Consider the following 22876-nt stretch of genomic DNA (forward strand, 5'->3'; position numbering starts at 1 on the left):
CACTGTTGGTGAAGACAAAAAGACAGGTGTCACTACTGCAGGTGTGTGGGGAGTGTTTCCCTTATTTCCTCGCATAAACCTGGATGCTGAATTGCATGTGTCCAGTGCATTTTCATAACAATAATGCATGTTGCAGCAGCCTCCAAGATGCATTATCAGTTGAAAAAGATATAGTCTCATGCTGAATATCCCCAACTATATTCAATTAACATTACACCCAACTACTATACTAAAGAGGCAAAAAACATGTCAAACATTGATAACATTTTATTTATTGTAAGAAATTAGGCATAAGTCAAAAATAACATGTCAAGCAAGAAAACGGTTATAAAAGAGCTTGGCATAGGCAACATATTTCTTGCCAGCATTCGACCTATGGAGAGAAAAAAATATATATATTAAACAGTGTAGTATACTTTATAAGATGCATTTACAGCTGGACTGTTCTATATGACATCTCAGTATCATTACTAGTCTCTCAATTTCTGCTGCCGAGGCACATGGTGGCACAGAATGCTGGTGAGGGGCTGGGCATGATGCTGGCAGCCTGGTGCTGCCTCTGAGGGGCTGGGCATGATGCTGGCAGCCTGGTGCTGCCTCTGAGGGGCTGGGCATGATGCTGGCAGCCTGGTGCTGCCTCTGAGGGGCTGGGCATGATGCTGGCAGCCTGGTGCTGCCTCTGAGGGGCTGGGCATGATGCTGGCAGCCTGGGGCTGCCTCTGAGGGGCTGGGCATGATGCTGGCAGCCTGGGGCTGCCTCTGAGGGGCTGGGCATGATGCTGGCAGCCTGGGGCTGCCTCTGAGGGGCTGGGCATGATGCTGGCAGCCTGAGGCTGGCTATGAGGGGCTGGCAGACTGGTGCTGCCTCTGAGGGGCTGGGCATGATGCTGGCAGCCTGGTGCTGCCTCTGAGGGGCTGGGCATGATGCTGGCAGCCTGGTGCTGCCTCTGAGGGGCTGGGCATGATGCTGGCAGCCTGGTGCTGCCTCTGAGGGGCTGGGCATGATGCTGGCAGCCTGGTGCTGCCTCTGAGGGGCTGGGCATGATGCTGGCAGCCTGGTGCTGCCTCTGAGGGGCTGGGCATGATGCTGGCAGCCTGGTGCTGCCTCTGAGGGGCTGGGCATGATGCTGGCAGCCTGGTGCTGCCTCTGAGGGGCTGGGCATGATGCAGGCAGCCTGGTGCTGCCTCTGAGGGGCTGGGCATGATGCAGGCAGCCTGGTGCTGCCTCTGAGGGGCTGGGCATGATGCTGGCAGCCTGGTGCTGCCTCTGAGGGGCTGGGCATGATGCTGGCAGCCTGGTGCTGCCTCTGAGGGGCTGGGCATGATGCTGGCAGCCTGGTGCTGCCTCTGAGGGGCTGGGCATGATGCTGGCAGCCTGGTGCTGCCTCTGAGGGGCTGGCCATGATGCTGGCAGCCTGGTGCTGCCTCTGAGGGGCTGGCCATGATGCTGGCAGCCTGGTGCTGCCTCTGAGGGGCTGGGCATGATGCTGGCAGCCTGGTGCTGCCTCTGAGGGGCTGGCCATGATGCTGGCAGCCTGGTGCTGCCTCTGAGGGGCTGGGCATGATGCTGGCAGCCTGGTGCTGCCTCTGAGGGGCTGGGCATGATGCTGGCAGCCTGGTGCTGCCTCTGAGGGGCTGGGCATGATGCTGGCAGCCTGGTGCTGCCTCTGAGGGGCTGGGCATGATGCTGGCAGCCTGGTGCTGCCTCTGAGGGGCTGGGCATGATGCTGGCAGCCTGGTGCTGCCTCTGAGGGGCTGGGCATGATGCTGGCAGCCTGGTGCTGCCTCTGAGGGGCTGGGCATGATGCTGGCAGCCTGGTGCTGCCTCTGAGGGGCTGGGCATGATGCTGGCAGCCTGGTGCTGCCTCTGAGGGACTGGGCATGATGCTGGCAGCCTGGTGCTGCCTCTGAGGGGCTGGGCATGATGCTGGCAGCCTGGTGCTGCCTCTGAGGGGCTGGGCATGATGCTGACAGCATGAGGCTGCCTCTGAGGGGCTGGGCATGATGCTGGCAGCATGAGGCTGCCTCTGAGGGTCTGGGCATGATGCTGGCAGCATGAGGCTGCCTCTGAGGGGCTGGGCATGATGCTGGCAGCATGAGGCTGCCTCTGAGGGGCTGGGCATGATGCTGGCAAAAAGAGGCTGCCTCTGAGGGGCTGGGCATGATGCTGGCAGCATGAGGCTGCCTCTGAGGGGCTGGGCATGATGCTGGCAGCCTGAGGCTGCCTCTGAGGGGCTGGGCATGATGCTGGCAGCCTGAGGCTGGCTCTGAGGGGCTGGCAGCCTGGTGCTGCCTCTGAGGGGCTGGGCATGATGCTGGCAGCCTGGTGCTGCCTCTGAGGGGCTGGGCATGATGCTGGCAGCCTGGTGCTGCCTCTGAGGGGCTGGGCATGATGCTGGCAGCCTGGTGCTGCCTCTGAGGGGCTGGGCATGATGCTGGCAGCCTGGTGCTGCCTCTGAGGGGCTGGGCATGATGCTGGCAGCCTGGTGCTGCCTCTGAGGGGCTGGGCATGATGCTGGCAGCCTGGTGCTGCCTCTGAGGGGCTGGGCATGATGCTGGCAGCCTGGTGTTGCCTCTGAGGGGCTGGGCATGATGCTGGCAGCCTGAGGCTGCCTCTGAGGGGCTGGGCATGATGCTGGCAGCATGAGGCTGCCTCTGAGGGGCTGGGCATGATGCTGGCAGCATGAGGCTGCCTCTGAGGGGCTGGGCATGATGCTGGCAGCATGAGGCTGCCTCTGAGGGGCTGGGCATGATGCTGGCAGCATGAGGCTGCCTCTGAGGGGCTGGGCGGCATGATGCTGGCAGCATGAGGCTGCCTCTGAGGGGCTGGGCGGCATGATGCTGGCAGCATGAGGCTGCCTCTGAGGGGCTGGGCATGATGCTGGCAGCATGAGGCTGGCTCTGAGGGGCTGGCAGCCTGGTGCTGCCTCTGAGGGGCTGGGCATGATGCTGGCAGCCTGGTGCTGCCTCTGAGGGGCTGGGCATGATGCTGGCAGCCTGGTGCTGCCTCTGAGGGGCTGGGCATGATGCTGGCAGCCTGGTGCTGCCTCTGAGGGGCTGGGCATGATGCTGGCAGCCTGGTGCTGCCTCTGAGGGGCTGGGCATGATGCTGGCAGCCTGGTGCTGCCTCTGAGGGGCTGGGCATGATGCTGGCAGCCTGGTGCTGCCTCTGAGGGGCTGGGCATGATGCTGGCAGCCTGGTGCTGCCTCTGAGGGGCTGGGCATGATGCTGGCAGCCTGGTGCTGCCTCTGAGGGGCTGGGCATGATGCTGGCAGCCTGGTGCTGCCTCTGAGGGGCTGGGCATGATGCTGGCAGCCTGGTGCTGCCTCTGAGGGGCTGGGCATGATGCTGGCAGCCTGGTGCTGCCTCTGAGGGGCTGGGCATGATGCTGGCAGCCTGGTGCTGCCTCTGAGGGGCTGGGCATGATGCTGGCAGCCTGGTGCTGCCTCTGAGGGGCTGGGCATGATGCTGGCAGCCTGGTGCTGCCTCTGAGGGGCTGGGCATGATGCTGGCAGCCTGGTGCTGCCTCTGAGGGGCTGGGCATGATGCTGGCAGCCTGGTGCTGCCTCTGAGGGGCTGGGCATGATGCTGGCAGCCTGGTGCTGCCTCTGAGGGGCTGGGCATGATGCTGGCAGCCTGGTGCTGCCTCTGAGGGGCTGGGCATGATGCTGGCAGCCTGGTGCTGCCTCTGAGGGGCTGGGCATGATGCTGGCAGCCTGGTGCTGCCTCTGAGGGGCTGGGCATGATGCTGGCAGCCTGGTGCTGCCTCTGAGGGGCTGGGCATGATGCTGGCAGCCTGGTGCTGCCTCTGAGGGGCTGGGCATGATGCTGGCAGCCTGGTGCTGCCTCTGAGGGGCTGGGCATGATGCTGGCAGCCTGAGGCTGCCTCTGAGGGGCTGGGCATGATGCTGGCAGCATGAGGCTGCCTCTGAGGGGCTGGGCATGATGCTGGCAGCATGAGGCTGCCTCTGAGGGGCTGGGCATGATGCTGGCAGCATGAGGCTGCCTCTGAGGGGCTGGGCATGATGCTGGCAGCATGAGGCTGCCTCTGAGGGGCTGGGCATGATGCTGGCAGCATGAGGCTGCCTCTGAGGGGCTGGGCATGATGCTGGCAGCATGAGGCTGCCTCTGAGGGGCTGGGCATGATGCTGGCAGCCTGGTGCTGCCTCTGAGGGGCTGGGCATGATGCTGGCAGCCTGGTGCTGCCTCTGAGGGGCTGGGCATGATGCTGGCAGCCTGGTGCTGCCTCTGAGGGGCTGGGCATGATGCTGGCAGCCTGGTGCTGCCTCTGAGGGGCTGGGCATGATGCTGGCAGCCTGGTGCTGCCTCTGAGGGGCTGGGCATGATGCTGGCAGCCTGGTGCTGCCTCTGAGGGGCTGGGCATGATGCTGGCAGCCTGGTGCTGCCTCTGAGGGGCTGGGCATGATGCTGGCAGCCTGGTGCTGCCTCTGAGGGGCTGGGCATGATGCTGGCAGCCTGGTGCTGCCTCTGAGGGGCTGGGCATGATGCTGGCAGCCTGGTGCTGCCTCTGAGGGGCTGGGCATGATGCTGGCAGCCTGGTGCTGCCTCTGAGGGGCTGGGCATGATGCTGGCAGCCTGGTGCTGCCTCTGAGGGGCTGGGCATGATGCTGGCAGCCTGGTGCTGCCTCTGAGGGGCTGGGCATGATGCTGGCAGCCTGGTGCTGCCTCTGAGGGGCTGGGCATGATGCTGGCAGCCTGGTGCTGCCTCTGAGGGGCTGGGCATGATGCTGGCAGCCTGGTGCTGCCTCTGAGGGGCTGGGCATGATGCTGGCAGCATGAGGCTGCCTCTGAGGGGCTGGGCATGATGCTGGCAGCATGAGGCTGCCTCTGAGGGGCTGGGCATGATGCTGGCAGCATGAGGCTGCCTCTGAGGGGCTGGGCATGATGCTGGCAGCATGAGGCTGCCTCTGAGGGGCTGGGCATGATGCTGGCAGCATGAGGCTGCCTCTGAGGGGCTGGGCATGATGCTGGCAGCCTGGTGCTGCCTCTGAGGGGCTGGGCATGATGCTGGCAGCATGAGGCTGCCTCTGAGGGGCTGGGCATGATGCTGGCAGCATGAGGCTGCCTCTGAGGGGCTGGGCATGATGCTGGCAGCATGAGGCTGCCTCTGAGGGGCTGGGCATGATGCTGGCAGCATGAGGCTGCCTCTGAGGGGCTGGGCATGATGCTGGCAGCATGAGGCTGCCTCTGAGGGGCTGGGCATGATGCTGGCAGCATGAGGCTGCCTCTGAGGGGCTGGGCATGATGCTGGCAGCATGAGGCTGCCTCTGAGGGGCTGGGCATGATGCTGGCAGCATGAGGCTGGCTCTGAGGGGCTGGCAGCCTGGTGCTGCCTCTGAGGGGCTGGGCATGATGCTGGCAGCCTGGTGCTGCCTCTGAGGGGCTGGGCATGATGCTGGCAGCCTGGTGCTGCCTCTGAGGGGCTGGGCATGATGCTGGCAGCCTGGTGCTGCCTCTGAGGGGCTGGGCATGATGCTGGCAGCATGAGGCTGGCTCTGAGGGGCTGGCAGCCTGGTGCTGCCTCTGAGGGGCTGGGCATGATGCTGGCAGCCTGGTGCTGCCTCTGAGGGGCTGGGCATGATGCTGGCAGCCTGGTGCTGCCTCTGAGGGGCTGGGCATGATGCTGGCAGCCTGGTGCTGCCTCTGAGGGGCTGGGCATGATGCTGGCAGCCTGGTGCTGCCTCTGAGGGGCTGGGCATGATGCTGGCAGCCTGGTGCTGCCTCTGAGGGGCTGGGCATGATGCTGGCAGCATGAGGCTGCCTCTGAGGGGCTGGGCATGATGCTGGCAGCATGAGGCTGCCTCTGAGGGGCTGGGCATGATGCTGGCAGCATGAGGCTGCCTCTGAGGGGCTGGGCATGATGCTGGCAGCATGAGGCTGCCTCTGAGGGGCTGGGCATGATGCTGGCAGCATGAGGCTGCCTCTGAGGGGCTGGGCATGATGCTGGCAGCATGAGGCTGCCTCTGAGGGGCTGGGCATGATGCTGTCAGCATGAGGCTGCCTCTGAGGGGCTGGGCATGATGCTGGCAGCATGAGGCTGCCTCTGAGGGGCTGGGCATGATGCTGGCAGCATGAGGCTGCCTCTGAGGGGCTGGGCATGATGCTGGCAGCCTGAGGCTGCCTCTGAGGGGCTGGGCATGATGCTGGCAGCCTGAGGCTGCCTCTGAGGGGCTGGGCATGATGCTGGCAGCATGAGGGTGGCTCTGAGGGGCTGACAGCCTGGTGCTGCCTCTGAGGGGCTGGGCATGATGCTGGCAGCCTGGTGCTGCCTCTGAGGGGCTGGGCATGATGCTGGCAGCCTGGTGCTGCCTCTGAGGGGCTGGGCATGATGCTGGCAGCCTGGTGCTGCCTCTGAGGGGCTGGGCATGATGCTGGCAGCATGAGGCTGCCTCTGAGGGGCTGGGCATGATGCTGGCAGCCTGAGGCTGCCTCTGAGGGGCTGGGCATGATGCTGGCAGCATGAGGCTGCCTCTGAGGGGCTGGGCATGATGCTGGCAGCCTGAGGCTGCCTCTGAGGGGCTGGGCATGATGCTGGCAGCCTGAGGCTGCCTCTGAGGGGCTGGGCATGATGCTGGCAGCCTGGTGCTGCCTCTGAGGGGCTGGGCATGATGCTGGCAGCCTGGTGCTGCCTCTGAGGGGCTGGGCATGATGCTGGCAGCCTGGTGCTGCCTCTGAGGGGCTGGGCATGATGCTGGCAGCCTTGTGCTGCCTCTGAGGGGCTGGGCATGATGCTGGCAGCCTGGTGCTGCCTCTGAGGGGCTGGGCATGATGCTGGCAGCCTGGTGCTGCCTCTGAGGGGCTGGGCATGATGCTGGCAGCATGAGGCTGCCTCTGAGGGGCTGGGCATGATGCTGGCAGCATGAGGCTGCCTCTGAGGGGCTGTGCATGATGCTGGCAGCCTGGTGCTGCCTCTGAGGGGCTGGGCATGATGCTGGCAGCCTGGTGCTGCCTCTGAGGGGCTGGGCATGATGCTGGCAGCCTTGTGCTGCCTCTGAGGGGCTGGGCATGATGCTGGCAGCCTGGTGCTGCCTCTGAGGGGCTGGGCATGATGCTGGCAGCCTGGTGCTGCCTCTGAGGGGCTGGGCATGATGCTGGCAGCATGAGGCTGCCTCTGAGGGGCTGGGCATGATGCTGGCAGCATGAGGCTGCCTCTGAGGGGCTGGGCATGATGCTGGCAGCATGAGGCTGCCTCTGAGGGGCTGGGCATGATGATGGCAGCATGAGGCTGCCTCTGAGGGGCTGGGCATGATGCTGGCAGCATGAGGCTGCCTCTGAGGGGCTGGGCATGATGCTGGCAGCATGAGGCTGCCTCTGAGGGGCTGGGCATGATGCTGGCAGCATGAGGCTGCCTCTGAGGGGCTGGGCATGATGCTGGCAGCATGAGGCTGCCTCTGAGGGGCTGGGCATGATGCTGGCAGCCTGGTGCTGCCTCTGAGGGGCTGGGCATGATGCTGGCAGCCTGGTGCTGCCTCTGAGGGGCTGGGCATGATGCTGGCAGCCTGGTGCTGCCTCTGAGGGGCTGGGCATGATGCTGGCAGCCTGGTGCTGCCTCTGAGGGGCTGGGCATGATGCTGGCAGCCTGGTGCTGCCTCTGAGGGGCTGGGCATGATGCTGGCAGCCTGGTGCTGCCTCTGAGGGGCTGGGCATGATGCTGGCAGCCTGGTGCTGCCTCTGAGGGGCTGGTCATGATGCTGGCAGCCTGGTGCTGCCTCTGAGGGGCTGGCCATGATGCTGGCAGCCTGGTGCTGCCTCTGAGGGGCTGGGCATGATGCTGGCAGCCTGGTGCTGCCTCTGAGGGGCTGAGCATGATGCTGGCAGCCTGGTGCTGCCTCTGAGGGGCTGGGCATGATGCTGGCAGCCTGGTGCTGCCTCTGAGGGGCTGGGCATGATGCTGGCAGCCTGGTGCTGCCTCTGAGGGGCTGGGCATGATGCTGGCAGCCTGGTGCTGCCTCTGAGGGGCTGGGCATGATGCTGGCAGCCTGGTGCTGCCTCTGAGGGGCTGGGCATGATGCTGGCAGCCTGGTGCTGCCTCTGAGGGGCTGGGCATGATGCTGGCAGCATGAGGCTGCCTCTGAGGGGCTGGGCATGATGCTGGCAGCATGAGGCTGCCTCTGAGGGGCTGGGCATGATGCTGGCAGCATGAGGCTGCCTCTGAGGGGCTGGGCATGATGCTGGCAGCATGAGGCTGCCTCTGAGGGGCTGGGCATGATGCTGGCAGCATGAGGCTGCCTCTGAGGGGCTGGGCATGATGCTGGCAGCATGAGGCTGCCTCTGAGGGGCTGGGCATGATGCTGGCAGCATGAGGCTGCCTCTGAGGGGCTGGGCATGATGCTGGCAGCATGAGGCTGCCTCTGAGGGGCTGGGCATGATGCTGGCAGCCTGAGGCTGCCTCTGAGGGGCTGGGCATGATGCTGGCAGCCTGAGGCTGCCTCTGAGGGGCTGGGCATGATGCTGGCAGCATGAGGGTGGCTCTGAGGGGCTGACAGCCTGGTGCTGCCTCTGAGGGGCTGGGCATGATGCTGGCAGCCTGGTGCTGCCTCTGAGGGGCTGGGCATGATGCTGGCAGCCTGGTGCTGCCTCTGAGGGGCTGGGCATGATGCTGGCAGCCTGGTGCTGCCTCTGAGGGGCTGGGCATGATGCTGGCAGCATGAGGCTGCCTCTGAGGGGCTGGGCATGATGCTGGCAGCCTGAGGCTGCCTCTGAGGGGCTGGGCATGATGCTGGCAGCATGAGGCTGCCTCTGAGGGGCTGGGCATGATGCTGGCAGCCTGAGGCTGCCTCTGAGGGGCTGGGCATGATGCTGGCAGCCTGAGGCTGCCTCTGAGGGGCTGGGCATGATGCTGGCAGCCTGGTGCTGCCTCTGAGGGGCTGGGCATGATGCTGGCAGCCTGGTGCTGCCTCTGAGGGGCTGGGCATGATGCTGGCAGCCTGGTGCTGCCTCTGAGGGGCTGGGCATGATGCTGGCAGCCTTGTGCTGCCTCTGAGGGGCTGGGCATGATGCTGGCAGCCTGGTGCTGCCTCTGAGGGGCTGGGCATGATGCTGGCAGCCTGGTGCTGCCTCTGAGGGGCTGGGCATGATGCTGGCAGCATGAGGCTGCCTCTGAGGGGCTGGGCATGATGCTGGCAGCATGAGGCTGCCTCTGAGGGGCTGGGCATGATGCTGGCAGCCTGGTGCTGCCTCTGAGGGGCTGGGCATGGTGCTGGCAGCCTGGTGCTGCCTCTGAGGGGCTGGGCATGATGCTGGCAGCCTTGTGCTGCCTCTGAGGGGCTGGGCATGATGCTGGCAGCCTGGTGCTGCCTCTGAGGGGCTGGGCATGATGCTGGCAGCCTGGTGCTGCCTCTGAGGGGCTGGCCATGATGCTGGCAGCCTGGTGCTGCCTCTGAGGGGCTGGGCATGATGCTGGCAGCATGAGGCTGCCTCTGAGGGGCTGGGCATGATGCTGGCAGCATGAGGCTGCCTCTGAGGGGCTGGCCATGATGCTGGCAGCCTGGTGCTGCCTCTGAGGGGCTGGGCATGATGCTGGCAGCCTGGTGCTGCCTCTGAGGGGCTGGGCATGATGCTGGCAGCCTGGTGCTGCCTCTGAGGGGCTGGGCATGATGCTGGCAGCATGAGGCTGCCTCTGAGGGGCTGGGCATGATGCTGGCAGCATGAGGCTGCCTCTGAGGGGCTGGGCATGATGCTGGCAGCCTGGTGCTGCCTCTGAGGGGCTGGGCATGATGCTGGCAGCCTGGTGCTGCCTCTGAGGGGCTGGGCATGATGCTGGCAGCCTGGTGCTGCCTCTGAGGGGCTGGGCATGATGCTGGCAGCCTGGTGCTGCCTCTGAGGGACTGGGCATGATGCTGGCAGCCTGGTGCTGCCTCTGAGGGGCTGGGCATGATGCTGGCAGCCTGGTGCTGCCTCTGAGGGGCTGGGCATGATGCTGACAGCATGAGGCTGCCTCTGAGGGGCTGGGCATGATGCTGGCAGCATGAGGCTGCCTCTGAGGGTCTGGGCATGATGCTGGCAGCATGAGGCTGCCTCTGAGGGGCTGGGCATGATGCTGGCAGCATGAGGCTGCCTCTGAGGGGCTGGGCATGATGCTGGCAAAAAGAGGCTGCCTCTGAGGGGCTGGGCATGATGCTGGCAGCATGAGGCTGCCTCTGAGGGGCTGGGCATGATGCTGGCAGCCTGAGGCTGCCTCTGAGGGGCTGGTCATGATGCTGGCAGCCTGAGGCTGGCTCTGAGGGGCTGGCAGCCTGGTGCTGCCTCTGAGGGGCTGGGCATGATGCTGGCAGCCTGGTGCTGCCTCTGAGGGGCTGGGCATGATGCTGGCAGCCTGGTGCTGCCTCTGAGGGGCTGGGCATGATGCTGGCAGCCTGGTGCTGCCTCTGAGGGGCTGGGCATGATGCTGGCAGCCTGGTGCTGCCTCTGAGGGGCTGGGCATGATGCTGGCAGCCTGGTGCTGCCTCTGAGGGGCTGGGCATGATGCTGGCAGCCTGGTGCTGCCTCTGAGGGGCTGGGCATGATGCTGGCAGCCTGGTGTTGCCTCTGAGGGGCTGAGCATGATGCTGGCAGCCTGAGGCTGCCTCTGAGGGGCTGGGCATGATGCTGGCAGCATGAGGCTGCCTCTGAGGGGCTGGGCATGATGCTGGCAGCATGAGGCTGCCTCTGAGGGGCTGGGCATGATGCTGGCAGCATGAGGCTGCCTCTGAGGGGCTGGGCATGATGCTGGCAGCATGAGGCTGCCTCTGAGGGGCTGGGCGGCATGATGCTGGCAGCATGAGGCTGCCTCTGAGGGGCTGGGCGGCATGATGCTGGCAGCATGAGGCTGCCTCTGAGGGGCTGGGCATGATGCTGGCAGCATGAGGCTGGCTCTGAGGGGCTGGCAGCCTGGTGCTGCCTCTGAGGGGCTGGGCATGATGCTGGCAGCCTGGTGCTGCCTCTGAGGGGCTGGGCATGATGCTGGCAGCCTGGTGCTGCCTCTGAGGGGCTGGGCATGATGCTGGCAGCCTGGTGCTGCCTCTGAGGGGCTGGGCATGATGCTGGCAGCCTGGTGCTGCCTCTGAGGGGCTGGGCATGATGCTGGCAGCCTGGTGCTGCCTCTGAGGGGCTGGGCATGATGCTGGCAGCCTGGTGCTGCCTCTGAGGGGCTGGGCATGATGCTGGCAGCCTGGTGCTGCCTCTGAGGGGCTGGGCATGATGCTGGCAGCCTGGTGCTGCCTCTGAGGGGCTGGGCATGATGCTGGCAGCCTGGTGCTGCCTCTGAGGGGCTGGGCATGATGCTGGCAGCCTGGTGCTGCCTCTGAGGGGCTGGGCATGATGCTGGCAGCCTGGTGCTGCCTCTGAGGGGCTGGGCATGATGCTGGCAGCCTGGTGCTGCCTCTGAGGGGCTGGGCATGATGCTGGCAGCCTGGTGCTGCCTCTGAGGGGCTGGGCATGATGCTGGCAGCCTGGTGCTGCCTCTGAGGGGCTGGGCATGATGCTGGCAGCCTGGTGCTGCCTCTGAGGGGCTGGGCATGATGCTGGCAGCCTGGTGCTGCCTCTGAGGGGCTGGGCATGATGCTGGCAGCCTGGTGCTGCCTCTGAGGGGCTGGGCATGATGCTGGCAGCCTGGTGCTGCCTCTGAGGGGCTGGGCATGATGCTGGCAGCCTGGTGCTGCCTCTGAGGGGCTGGGCATGATGCTGGCAGCCTGGTGCTGCCTCTGAGGGGCTGGGCATGATGCTGGCAGCCTGGTGCTGCCTCTGAGGGGCTGGGCATGATGCTGGCAGCCTGAGGCTGCCTCTGAGGGGCTGGGCATGATGCTGGCAGCATGAGGCTGCCTCTGAGGGGCTGGGCATGATGCTGGCAGCATGAGGCTGCCTCTGAGGGGCTGGGCATGATGCTGGCAGCATGAGGCTGCCTCTGAGGGGCTGGGCATGATGCTGGCAGCATGAGGCTGCCTCTGAGGGGCTGGGCATGATGCTGGCAGCATGAGGCTGCCTCTGAGGGGCTGGGCATGATGCTGGCAGCATGAGGCTGCCTCTGAGGGGCTGGGCATGATGCTGGCAGCCTGGTGCTGCCTCTGAGGGGCTGGGCATGATGCTGGCAGCCTGGTGCTGCCTCTGAGGGGCTGGGCATGATGCTGGCAGCCTGGTGCTGCCTCTGAGGGGCTGGGCATGATGCTGGCAGCCTGGTGCTGCCTCTGAGGGGCTGGGCATGATGCTGGCAGCCTGGTGCTGCCTCTGAGGGGCTGGGCATGATGCTGGCAGCCTGGTGCTGCCTCTGAGGGGCTGGGCATGATGCTGGCAGCCTGGTGCTGCCTCTGAGGGGCTGGGCATGATGCTGGCAGCCTGGTGCTGCCTCTGAGGGGCTGGGCATGATGCTGGCAGCCTGGTGCTGCCTCTGAGGGGCTGGGCATGATGCTGGCAGCCTGGTGCTGCCTCTGAGGGGCTGGGCATGATGCTGGCAGCCTGGTGCTGCCTCTGAGGGGCTGGGCATGATGCTGGCAGCCTGGTGCTGCCTCTGAGGGGCTGGGCATGATGCTGGCAGCATGAGGCTGCCTCTGAGGGGCTGGGCATGATGCTGGCAGCATGAGGCTGCCTCTGAGGGGCTGGGCATGATGCTGGCAGCATGAGGCTGCCTCTGAGGGGCTGGGCATGATGCTGGCAGCATGAGGCTGCCTCTGAGGGGCTGGGCATGATGCTGGCAGCATGAGGCTGCCTCTGAGGGGCTGGGCATGATGCTGGCAGCCTGGTGCTGCCTCTGAGGGGCTGGGCATGATGCTGGCAGCATGAGGCTGGCTCTGAGGGGCTGGCAGCCTGGTGCTGCCTCTGAGGGGCTGGGCATGATGCTGGCAGCCTGGTGCTGCCTCTGAGGGGCTGGGCATGATGCTGGCAGCCTGGTGCTGCCTCTGAGGGGCTGGGCATGATGCTGGCAGCCTGGTGCTGCCTCTGAGGGGCTGGGCATGATGCTGGCAGCCTGGTGCTGCCTCTGAGGGGCTGGGCATGATGCTGGCAGCCTGGTGCTGCCTCTGAGGGGCTGGGCATGATGCTGGCAGCATGAGGCTGCCTCTGAGGGGCTGGGCATGATGCTGGCAGCATGAGGCTGCCTCTGAGGGGCTGGGCATGATGCTGGCAGCATGAGGCTGCCTCTGAGGGGCTGGGCATGATGCTGGCAGCATGAGGCTGCCTCTGAGGGGCTGGGCATGATGCTGGCAGCATGAGGCTGCCTCTGAGGGGCTGGGCATGATGCTGGCAGCATGAGGCTGCCTCTGAGGGGCTGGGCATGATGCTGTCAGCATGAGGCTGCCTCTGAGGGGCTGGGCATGATGCTGGCAGCATGAGGCTGCCTCTGAGGGGCTGGGCATGATGCTGGCAGCATGAGGCTGCCTCTGAGGGGCTGGGCATGATGCTGGCAGCCTGAGGCTGCCTCTGAGGGGCTGGGCATGATGCTGGCAGCCTGAGGCTGCCTCTGAGGGGCTGGGCATGATGCTGGCAGCATGAGGGTGGCTCTGAGGGGCTGACAGCCTGGTGCTGCCTCTGAGGGGCTGGGCATGATGCTGGCAGCCTGGTGCTGCCTCTGAGGGGCTGGGCATGATGCTGGCAGCCTGGTGCTGCCTCTGAGGGGCTGGGCATGATGCTGGCAGCCTGGTGCTGCCTCTGAGGGGCTGGGCATGATGCTGGCAGCATGAGGCTGCCTCTGAGGGGCTGGGCATGATGCTGGCAGCCTGAGGCTGCCTCTGAGGGGCTGGGCATGATGCTGGCAGCATGAGGCTGCCTCTGAGGGGCTGGGCATGATGCTGGCAGCCTGAGGCTGCCTCTGAGGGGCTGGGCATGATGCTGGCAGCCTGAGGCTGCCTCTGAGGGGCTGGGCATGATGCTGGCAGCCTGGTGCTGCCTCTGAGGGGCTGGGCATGATGCTGGCAGCCTGGTGCTGCCTCTGAGGGGCTGGGCATGATGCTGGCAGCCTGGTGCTGCCTCTGAGGGGCTGGGCATGATGCTGGCAGCCTTGTGCTGCCTCTGAGGGGCTGGGCATGATGCTGGCAGCCTGGTGCTGCCTCTGAGGGGCTGGGCATGATGCTGGCAGCCTGGTGCTGCCTCTGAGGGGCTGGGCATGATGCTGGCAGCATGAGGCTGCCTCTGAGGGGCTGGGCATGATGCTGGCAGCATGAGGCTGCCTCTGAGGGGCTGTGCATGATGCTGGCAGCCTGGTGCTGCCTCTGAGGGGCTGGGCATGATGCTGGCAGCCTGGTGCTGCCTCTGAGGGGCTGGGCATGATGCTGGCAGCCTTGTGCTGCCTCTGAGGGGCTGGGCATGATGCTGGCAGCCTGGTGCTGCCTCTGAGGGGCTGGGCATGATGCTGGCAGCCTGGTGCTGCCTCTGAGGGGCTGGGCATGATGCTGGCAGCATGAGGCTGCCTCTGAGGGGCTGGGCATGATGCTGGCAGCATGAGGCTGCCTCTGAGGGGCTGGGCATGATGCTGGCAGCATGAGGCTGCCTCTGAGGGGCTGGGCATGATGATGGCAGCATGAGGCTGCCTCTGAGGGGCTGGGCATGATGCTGGCAGCATGAGGCTGCCTCTGAGGGGCTGGGCATGATGCTGGCAGCATGAGGCTGCCTCTGAGGGGCTGGGCATGATGCTGGCAGCATGAGGCTGCCTCTGAGGGGCTGGGCATGATGCTGGCAGCATGAGGCTGCCTCTGAGGGGCTGGGCATGATGCTGGCAGCCTGGTGCTGCCTCTGAGGGGCTGGGCATGATGCTGGCAGCCTGGTGCTGCCTCTGAGGGGCTGGGCATGATGCTGGCAGCCTGGTGCTGCCTCTGAGGGGCTGGGCATGATGCTGGCAGCCTGGTGCTGCCTCTGAGGGGCTGGGCATGATGCTGGCAGCCTGGTGCTGCCTCTGAGGGGCTGGGCATGATGCTGGCAGCCTGGTGCTGCCTCTGAGGGGCTGGGCATGATGCTGGCAGCCTGGTGCTGCCTCTGAGGGGCTGGTCATGATGCTGGCAGCCTGGTGCTGCCTCTGAGGGGCTGGCCATGATGCTGGCAGCCTGGTGCTGCCTCTGAGGGGCTGGGCATGATGCTGGCAGCCTGGTGCTGCCTCTGAGGGGCTGGGCATGATGCTGGCAGCCTGGTGCTGCCTCTGAGGGGCTGGGCATGATGCTGGCAGCCTGGTGCTGCCTCTGAGGGGCTGGGCATGATGCTGGCAGCCTGGTGCTGCCTCTGAGGGGCTGGGCATGATGCTGGCAGCCTGGTGCTGCCTCTGAGGGGCTGGGCATGATGCTGGCAGCCTGGTGCTGCCTCTGAGGGGCTGGGCATGATGCTGGCAGCATGAGGCTGCCTCTGAGGGGCTGGGCATGATGCTGGCAGCATGAGGCTGCCTCTGAGGGGCTGGGCATGATGCTGGCAGCATGAGGCTGCCTCTGAGGGGCTGGGCATGATGCTGGCAGCATGAGGCTGCCTCTGAGGGGCTGGGCATGATGCTGGCAGCATGAGGCTGCCTCTGAGGGGCTGGGCATGATGCTGGCAGCATGAGGCTGCCTCTGAGGGGCTGGGCATGATGCTGGCAGCATGAGGCTGCCTCTGAGGGGCTGGGCATGATGCTGGCAGCATGAGGCTGCCTCTGAGGGGCTGGGCATGATGCTGGCAGCCTGAGGCTGCCTCTGAGGGGCTGGGCATGATGCTGGCAGCCTGAGGCTGCCTCTGAGGGGCTGGGCATGATGCTGGCAGCATGAGGGTGGCTCTGAGGGGCTGACAGCCTGGTGCTGCCTCTGAGGGGCTGGGCATGATGCTGGCAGCCTGGTGCTGCCTCTGAGGGGCTGGGCATGATGCTGGCAGCCTGGTGCTGCCTCTGAGGGGCTGGGCATGATGCTGGCAGCCTGGTGCTGCCTCTGAGGGGCTGGGCATGATGCTGGCAGCATGAGGCTGCCTCTGAGGGGCTGGGCATGATGCTGGCAGCCTGAGGCTGCCTCTGAGGGGCTGGGCATGATGCTGGCAGCATGAGGCTGCCTCTGAGGGGCTGGGCATGATGCTGGCAGCCTGAGGCTGCCTCTGAGGGGCTGGGCATGATGCTGGCAGCCTGAGGCTGCCTCTGAGGGGCTGGGCATGATGCTGGCAGCCTGGTGCTGCCTCTGAGGGGCTGGGCATGATGCTGGCAGCCTGGTGCTGCCTCTGAGGGGCTGGGCATGATGCTGGCAGCCTGGTGCTGCCTCTGAGGGGCTGGGCATGATGCTGGCAGCCTTGTGCTGCCTCTGAGGGGCTGGGCATGATGCTGGCAGCCTGGTGCTGCCTCTGAGGGGCTGGGCATGATGCTGGCAGCCTGGTGCTGCCTCTGAGGGGCTGGGCATGATGCTGGCAGCATGAGGCTGCCTCTGAGGGGCTGGGCATGATGCTGGCAGCATGAGGCTGCCTCTGAGGGGCTGGGCATGATGCTGGCAGCCTGGTGCTGCCTCTGAGGGGCTGGGCATGGTGCTGGCAGCCTGGTGCTGCCTCTGAGGGGCTGGGCATGATGCTGGCAGCCTTGTGCTGCCTCTGAGGGGCTGGGCATGATGCTGGCAGCCTGGTGCTGCCTCTGAGGGGCTGGGCATGATGCTGGCAGCCTGGTGCTGCCTCTGAGGGGCTGGGCATGATGCTGGCAGCATGAGGCTGCCTCTGAGGGGCTGGGCATGATGCTGGCAGCATGAGGCTGCCTCTGAGGGGCTGGGCATGATGCTGGCAGCATGAGGCTGCCTCTGAGGGGCTGGGCATGATGATGGCAGCATGAGGCTGCCTCTGAGGGGCTGGGCATGATGCTGGCAGCATGAGGCTGCCTCTGAGGGGCTGGGCATGATGCTGGCAGCATGAGGCTGCCTCTGAGGGGCTGGGCATGATGCTGGCAGCATGAGGCTGCCTCTGAGGGGCTGGGCATGATGCTGGCAGCATGAGGCTGCCTCTGAGGGGCTGGGCATGATGCTGGCAGCCTGGTGCTGCCTCTGAGGGGCTGGGCATGATGCTGGCAGCCTGGTGCTGCCTCTGAGGGGCTGGGCATGATGCTGGCAGCCTGGTGCTGCCTCTGAGGGGCTGGGCATGATGCTGGCAGCCTGGTGCTGCCTCTGAGGGGCTGGGCATGATGCTGGCAGCCTGGTGCTGCCTCTGAGGGGCTGGGCATGATGCTGGCAGCCTGGTGCTGCCTCTGAGGGGCTGGGCATGATGCTGGCAGCCTGGTGCTGCCTCTGAGGGGCTGGGCATGATGCTGGCAGCCTGGTGCTGCCTCTGAGGGGCTGGGCATGATGCTGGCAGCCTGGTGCTGCCTCTGAGGGGCTGGGCATGATGCTGGCAGCCTGGTGCTGCCTCTGAGGGGCTGGGCATGATGCTGGCAGCCTGGTGCTGCCTCTGAGGGGCTGGGCATGATGCTGGCAGCCTGGTGCTGCCTCTGAGGGGCTGGGCATGATGCTGGCAGCCTGGTGCTGCCTCTGAGGGGCTGGGCATGATGCTGGCAGCCTGGTGCTGCCTCTGAGGGGCTGGGCATGATGCTGGCAGCCTGGTGCTGCCTCTGAGGGGCTGGGCATGATGCTGGCAGCCTGGTGCTGCCTCTGAGGGGCTGGGCATGATGCTGGCAGCCTGGTGCTGCCTCTGAGGGGCTGGGCATGATGCTGGCAGCATGAGGCTGCCTCTGAGGGGCTGGGCATGATGCTGGCAGCATGAGGCTGCCTCTGAGGGGCTGGGCATGATGCTGGCAGCATGAGGCTGCCTCTGAGGGGCTGGGCATGATGCTGGCAGCATGAGGCTGCCTCTGAGGGGCTGGGCATGATGCTGGCAGCCTGGTGCTGCCTCTGAGGGGCTGGGCATGATGCTGGCAGCATGAGGCTGCCTCTGAGGGGCTGGGCATGATGCTGGCAGCATGAGGCTGCCTCTGAGGGGCTGGGCATGATGCTGGCAGCATGAGGCTGCCTCTGAGGGGCTGGGCATGATGCTGGCAGCATGAGGCTGCCTCTGAGGGGCTGGGCATGATGCTGGCAGCATGAGGCTGCCTCTGAGGGGCTGGGCATGATGCTGGCAGCATGAGGCTGCCTCTGAGGGGCTGGGCATGATGCTGGCAGCATGAGGCTGCCTCTGAGGGGCTGGGCATGATGCTGGCAGCATGAGGCTGGCTCTGAGGGGCTGGCAGCCTGGTGCTGCCTCTGAGGGGCTGGGCATGATGCTGGCAGCCTGGTGCTGCCTCTGAGGGGCTGGGCATGATGCTGGCAGCCTGGTGCTGCCTCTGAGGGGCTGGGCATGATGCTGGCAGCCTGGTGCTGCCTCTGAGGGGCTGGGCATGATGCTGGCAGCCTGGTGCTGCCTCTGAGGGGCTGGGCATGATGCTGGCAGCCTGGTGCTGCCTCTGAGGGGCTGGGCATGATGCTGGCAGCATGAGGCTGCCTCTGAGGGGCTGGGCATGATGCTGGCAGCATGAGGCTGCCTCTGAGGGGCTGGGCATGATGCTGGCAGCATGAGGCTGCCTCTGAGGGGCTGGGCATGATGCTGGCAGCATGAGGCTGCCTCTGAGGGGCTGGGCATGATGATGGCAGCATGAGGCTGCCTCTGAGGGGCTGGGCATGATGCTGGCAGCATGAGGCTGCCTCTGAGGGGCTGGGCATGATGCTGGCAGCATGAGGCTGCCTCTGAGGGGCTGGGCATGATGCTGGCAGCATGAGGCTGCCTCTGAGGGGCTGGGCATGATGCTGGCAGCATGAGGCTGCCTCTGAGGGGCTGGGCATGATGCTGGCAGCCTGGTGCTGCCTCTGAGGGGCTGGGCATGATGCTGGCAGCCTGGTGCTGCCTCTGAGGGGCTGGGCATGATGCTGGCAGCCTGGTGCTGCCTCTGAGGGGCTGGGCATGATGCTGGCAGCCTGGTGCTGCCTCTGAGGGGCTGGGCATGATGCTGGCAGCCTGGTGCTGCCTCTGAGGGGCTGGGCATGATGCTGGCAGCCTGGTGCTGCCTCTGAGGGGCTGGGCATGATGCTGGCAGCCTGGTGCTGCCTCTGAGGGGCTGGGCATGATGCTGGCAGCCTGGTGCTGCCTCTGAGGGGCTGGGCATGATGCTGGCAGCCTGGTGCTGCCTCTGAGGGGCTGGGCATGATGCTGGCAGCCTGGTGCTGCCTCTGAGGGGCTGGGCATGATGCTGGCAGCCTGGTGCTGCCTCTGAGGGGCTGGGCATGATGCTGGCAGCCTGGTGCTGCCTCTGAGGGGCTGGGCATGATGCTGGCAGCCTGGTGCTGCCTCTGAGGGGCTGGGCATGATGCTGGCAGCCTGGTGCTGCCTCTGAGGGGCTGGGCATGATGCTGGCAGCCTGGTGCTGCCTCTGAGGGGCTGGGCATGATGCTGGCAGCCTGGTGCTGCCTCTGAGGGGCTGGGCATGATGCTGGCAGCCTGGTGCTGCCTCTGAGGGGCTGGGCATGATGCTGGCAGCCTGAGGCTGCCTCTGAGGGGCTGGGCATGATGCTGGCAGCATGAGGCTGCCTCTGAGGGGCTGGGCATGATGCTGGCAGCATGAGGCTGCCTCTGAGGGGCTGGGCATGATGCTGGCAGCATGAGGCTGCCTCTGAGGGGCTGGGCATGATGCTGGCAGCCTGGTGCTGCCTCTGAGGGGCTGGGCATGATGCTGGCAGCATGAGGCTGCCTCTGAGGGGCTGGGCATGATGCTGGCAGCATGAGGCTGCCTCTGAGGGGCTGGGCATGATGCTGGCAGCATGAGGCTGCCTCTGAGGGGCTGGGCATGATGCTGGCAGCATGAGGCTGCCTCTGAGGGGCTGGGCATGATGCTGGCAGCATGAGGCTGCCTCTGAGGGGCTGGGCATGATGCTGGCAGCATGAGGCTGCCTCTGAGGGGCTGGGCATGATGCTGGCAGCATGAGGCTGCCTCTGAGGGGCTGGGCATGATGCTGGCAGCATGAGGCTGGCTCTGAGGGGCTGGCAGCCTGGTGCTGCCTCTGAGGGGCTGGGCATGATGCTGGCAGCCTGGTGCTGCCTCTGAGGGGCTGGGCATGATGCTGGCAGCCTGGTGCTGCCTCTGAGGGGCTGGGCATGATGCTGGCAGCCTGGTGCTGCCTCTGAGGGGCTGGGCATGATGCTGGCAGCCTGGTGCTGCCTCTGAGGGGCTGGGCATGATGCTGGCAGCCTGGTGCTGCCTCTGAGGGGCTGGGCATGATGCTGGCAGCATGAGGCTGCCTCTGAGGGGCTGGGCATGATGCTGGCAGCATGAGGCTGCCTCTGAGGGGCTGGGCATGATGCTGGCAGCATGAGGCTGCCTCTGAGGGGCTGGGCATGATGCTGGCAGCATGAGGCTGCCTCTGAGGGGCTGGGCATGATGCTGGCAGCATGAGGCTGCCTCTGAGGGGCTGGGCATGATGCTGGCAGCATGAGGCTGCCTCTGAGGGGCTGGGCATGATGCTGGCAGCATGAGGCTGCCTCTGAGGGGCTGGGCATGATGCTGGCAGCATGAGGCTGCCTCTGAGGGGCTGGGCATGATGCTGGCAGCATGAGGCTGGCTCTGAGGGGCTGGCAGCCTGGTGCTGCCTCTGAGGGGCTGGGCATGATGCTGGCAGCCTGGTGCTGCCTCTGAGGGGCTGGGCATGATGCTGGCAGCCTGGTGCTGCCTCTGAGGGGCTGGGCATGATGCTGGCAGCCTGGTGCTGCCTCTGAGGGGCTGGGCATGATGCTGGCAGCCTGGTGCTGCCTCTGAGGGGCTGGGCATGATGCTGGCAGCCTGGTGCTGCCTCTGAGGGGCTGGGCATGATGCTGGCAGCCTGGTGCTGCCTCTGAGGGGCTGGGCATGATGCTGGCAGCCTGGTGCTGCCTCTGAGGGGCTGGGCATGATGCTGGCAGCCTGGTGCTGCCTCTGAGGGGCTGGGCATGATGCTGGCAGCCTGGTGCTGCCTCTGAGGGGCTGGGCATGATGCTGGCAGCATGAGGCTGGCTCTGAGGGGCTGGGCATGATGCTGGCAGCATGAGGCTGGCTCTGAGGGGCTGGGCATGATGCTGGCAGCCTGGTGCTGCCTCTGAGGGGCTGGGCATGATGCTGGCAGCCTGGTGCTGCCTCTGAGGGGCTGGGCATGATGCTGGCAGCCTGGTGCTGCCTCTGAGGGGCTGGGCATGATGCTGGCAGCCTGGGGCTGCCTCTGAGGGGCTGGGCATGATGCTGGCAGCCTGGGGCTGCCTCTGAGGGGCTGGGCATGATGCTGGCAGCCTGGGGCTGCCTCTGAGGGGCTGGGCATGATGCTGGCAGCCTGAGGCTGGCTATGAGGGGCTGGCAGCCTGGTGCTGCCTCTGAGGGGCTGGGCATGATGCTGGCAGCCTGGTGCTGCCTCTGAGGGGCTGGGCATGATGCTGGCAGCCTGGTGCTGCCTCTGAGGGGCTGGGCATGATGCTGGCAGCCTGGTGCTGCCTCTGAGGGGCTGGGCATGATGCTGGCAGCCTGGTGCTGCCTATGAGGGGCTGGGCATGATGCTGGCAGCCTGGTGCTGCCTCTGAGGGGCTGGGCATGATGCTGGCAGCCTGGTGCTGCCTCTGAGGGGCTGGGCATGATGCTGGCAGCATGAGGCTGGCTCTGAGGGGCTGGCAGCCTGAGGCTGGCTCTGAGGGGCTGGGCATGATGCTGGCAGCCTGGTGCTGCCTCTGAGGGGCTGGGCATGATGCTGGCAGCCTGGTGCTGCCTCTGAGGGGCTGGGCATGATGCTGGCAGCCTGGTGCTGCCTCTGAGGGGCTGGGCATGATGCTGGCAGCCTGGTGCTGCCTCTGAGGGGCTGGGCATGATGCTGGCAGCCTGGTGCTGCCTCTGAGGGGCTGGGCATGATGCTGGCAGCCTGGTGCTGCCTCTGAGGGGCTGGGCATGATGCTGGCAGCCTGGTGCTGCCTCTGAGGGGCTGGGCATGATGCTGGCAGCCTGGTGCTGCCTCTGAGGGGCTGGGCATGATGCTGGCAGCCTGGTGCTGCCTCTGAGGGGCTGGGCATGATGCTGGCAGCCTGGTGCTGCCTCTGAGGGGCTGGGCATGATGCTGGCAGCCTGGTGCTGCCTCTGAGGGGCTGGGCATGATGCTGGCAGCCTGGTGCTGCCTCTGAGGGGCTGGGCATGATGCTGGCAGCCTGGTGCTGCCTCTGAGTGGCTGGGCATGATGCTGGCAGCCTGGTGCTGCCTCTGAGGGGCTGGGCATGATGCAGGCAGCCTGGTGCTGCCTCTGAGGGGCTGGGCATGATGCAGGCAGCCTGGTGCTGCCTCTGAGGGGCTGGGCATGATGCTGGCAGCCTGGTGCTGCCTCTGAGGGGCTGGGCATGATGCTGGCAGCCTGGTGCTGCCTCTGAGGGGCTGGGCATGATGCTGGCAGCCTGGTGCTGCCTCTGAGGGGCTGGGCATGATGCTGGCAGCCTGGTGCTGCCTCTGAGGGGCTGGGCATGATGCTGGCAGCCTGGTGCTGCCTCTGAGGGGCTGGGCATGATGCTGGCAGCCTGGTGCTGCCTCTGAGGGGCTGGGCATGATGCTGGCAGCCTGGTGCTGCCTCTGAGGGGCTGGCCATGATGCTGGCAGCCTGGTGCTGCCTCTGAGGGGCTGGGCATGATGCTGGCAGCCTGGTGCTGCCTCTGAGGGGCTGGGCATGATGCTGGCAGCCTGGTGCTGCCTCTGAGGGGCTGAGCATGATGCTGGCAGCCTGGTGCTGCCTCTGAGGGGCTGGGCATGATGCTGGCAGCCTGGTGCTGCCTCTGAGGGGCTGGGCATGATGCTGGCAGCCTGGTGCTGCCTCTGAGGGGCTGGGCATGATGCTGGCAGCCTGGTGCTGCCTCTGAGGGGCTGGGCATGATGCTGGCAGCCTGGTGCTGCCTCTGAGGGGCTGGGCATGATGCTGGCAGCCTGGTGCTGCCTCTGAGGGGCTGGGCATGATGCTGGCAGCA

General features: G+C 65.9%; 1 long non-coding RNA gene across 1 annotated transcript in view; it reads right to left on the minus strand.

Annotated features, from left to right (window-relative positions):
• Positions 1 to 252: 252 nt before the first annotated feature.
• The window catches only part of LOC143789243 (uncharacterized), a 49744-nt gene continuing 27120 nt past the window's right edge, over positions 253 to 22876 (minus strand). The window contains exon 4 of the long non-coding RNA XR_013219034.1: positions 253 to 373. This is a non-coding gene — a long non-coding RNA (uncharacterized LOC143789243). The remainder of the gene's footprint in view (positions 374 to 22876) is intronic.

Source organism: Ranitomeya variabilis, unplaced genomic scaffold, assembly GCF_051348905.1.
Source record: "Ranitomeya variabilis isolate aRanVar5 unplaced genomic scaffold, aRanVar5.hap1 Scaffold_142, whole genome shotgun sequence".
Lineage (NCBI taxonomy): Eukaryota > Metazoa > Chordata > Amphibia > Anura > Dendrobatidae > Ranitomeya > Ranitomeya variabilis.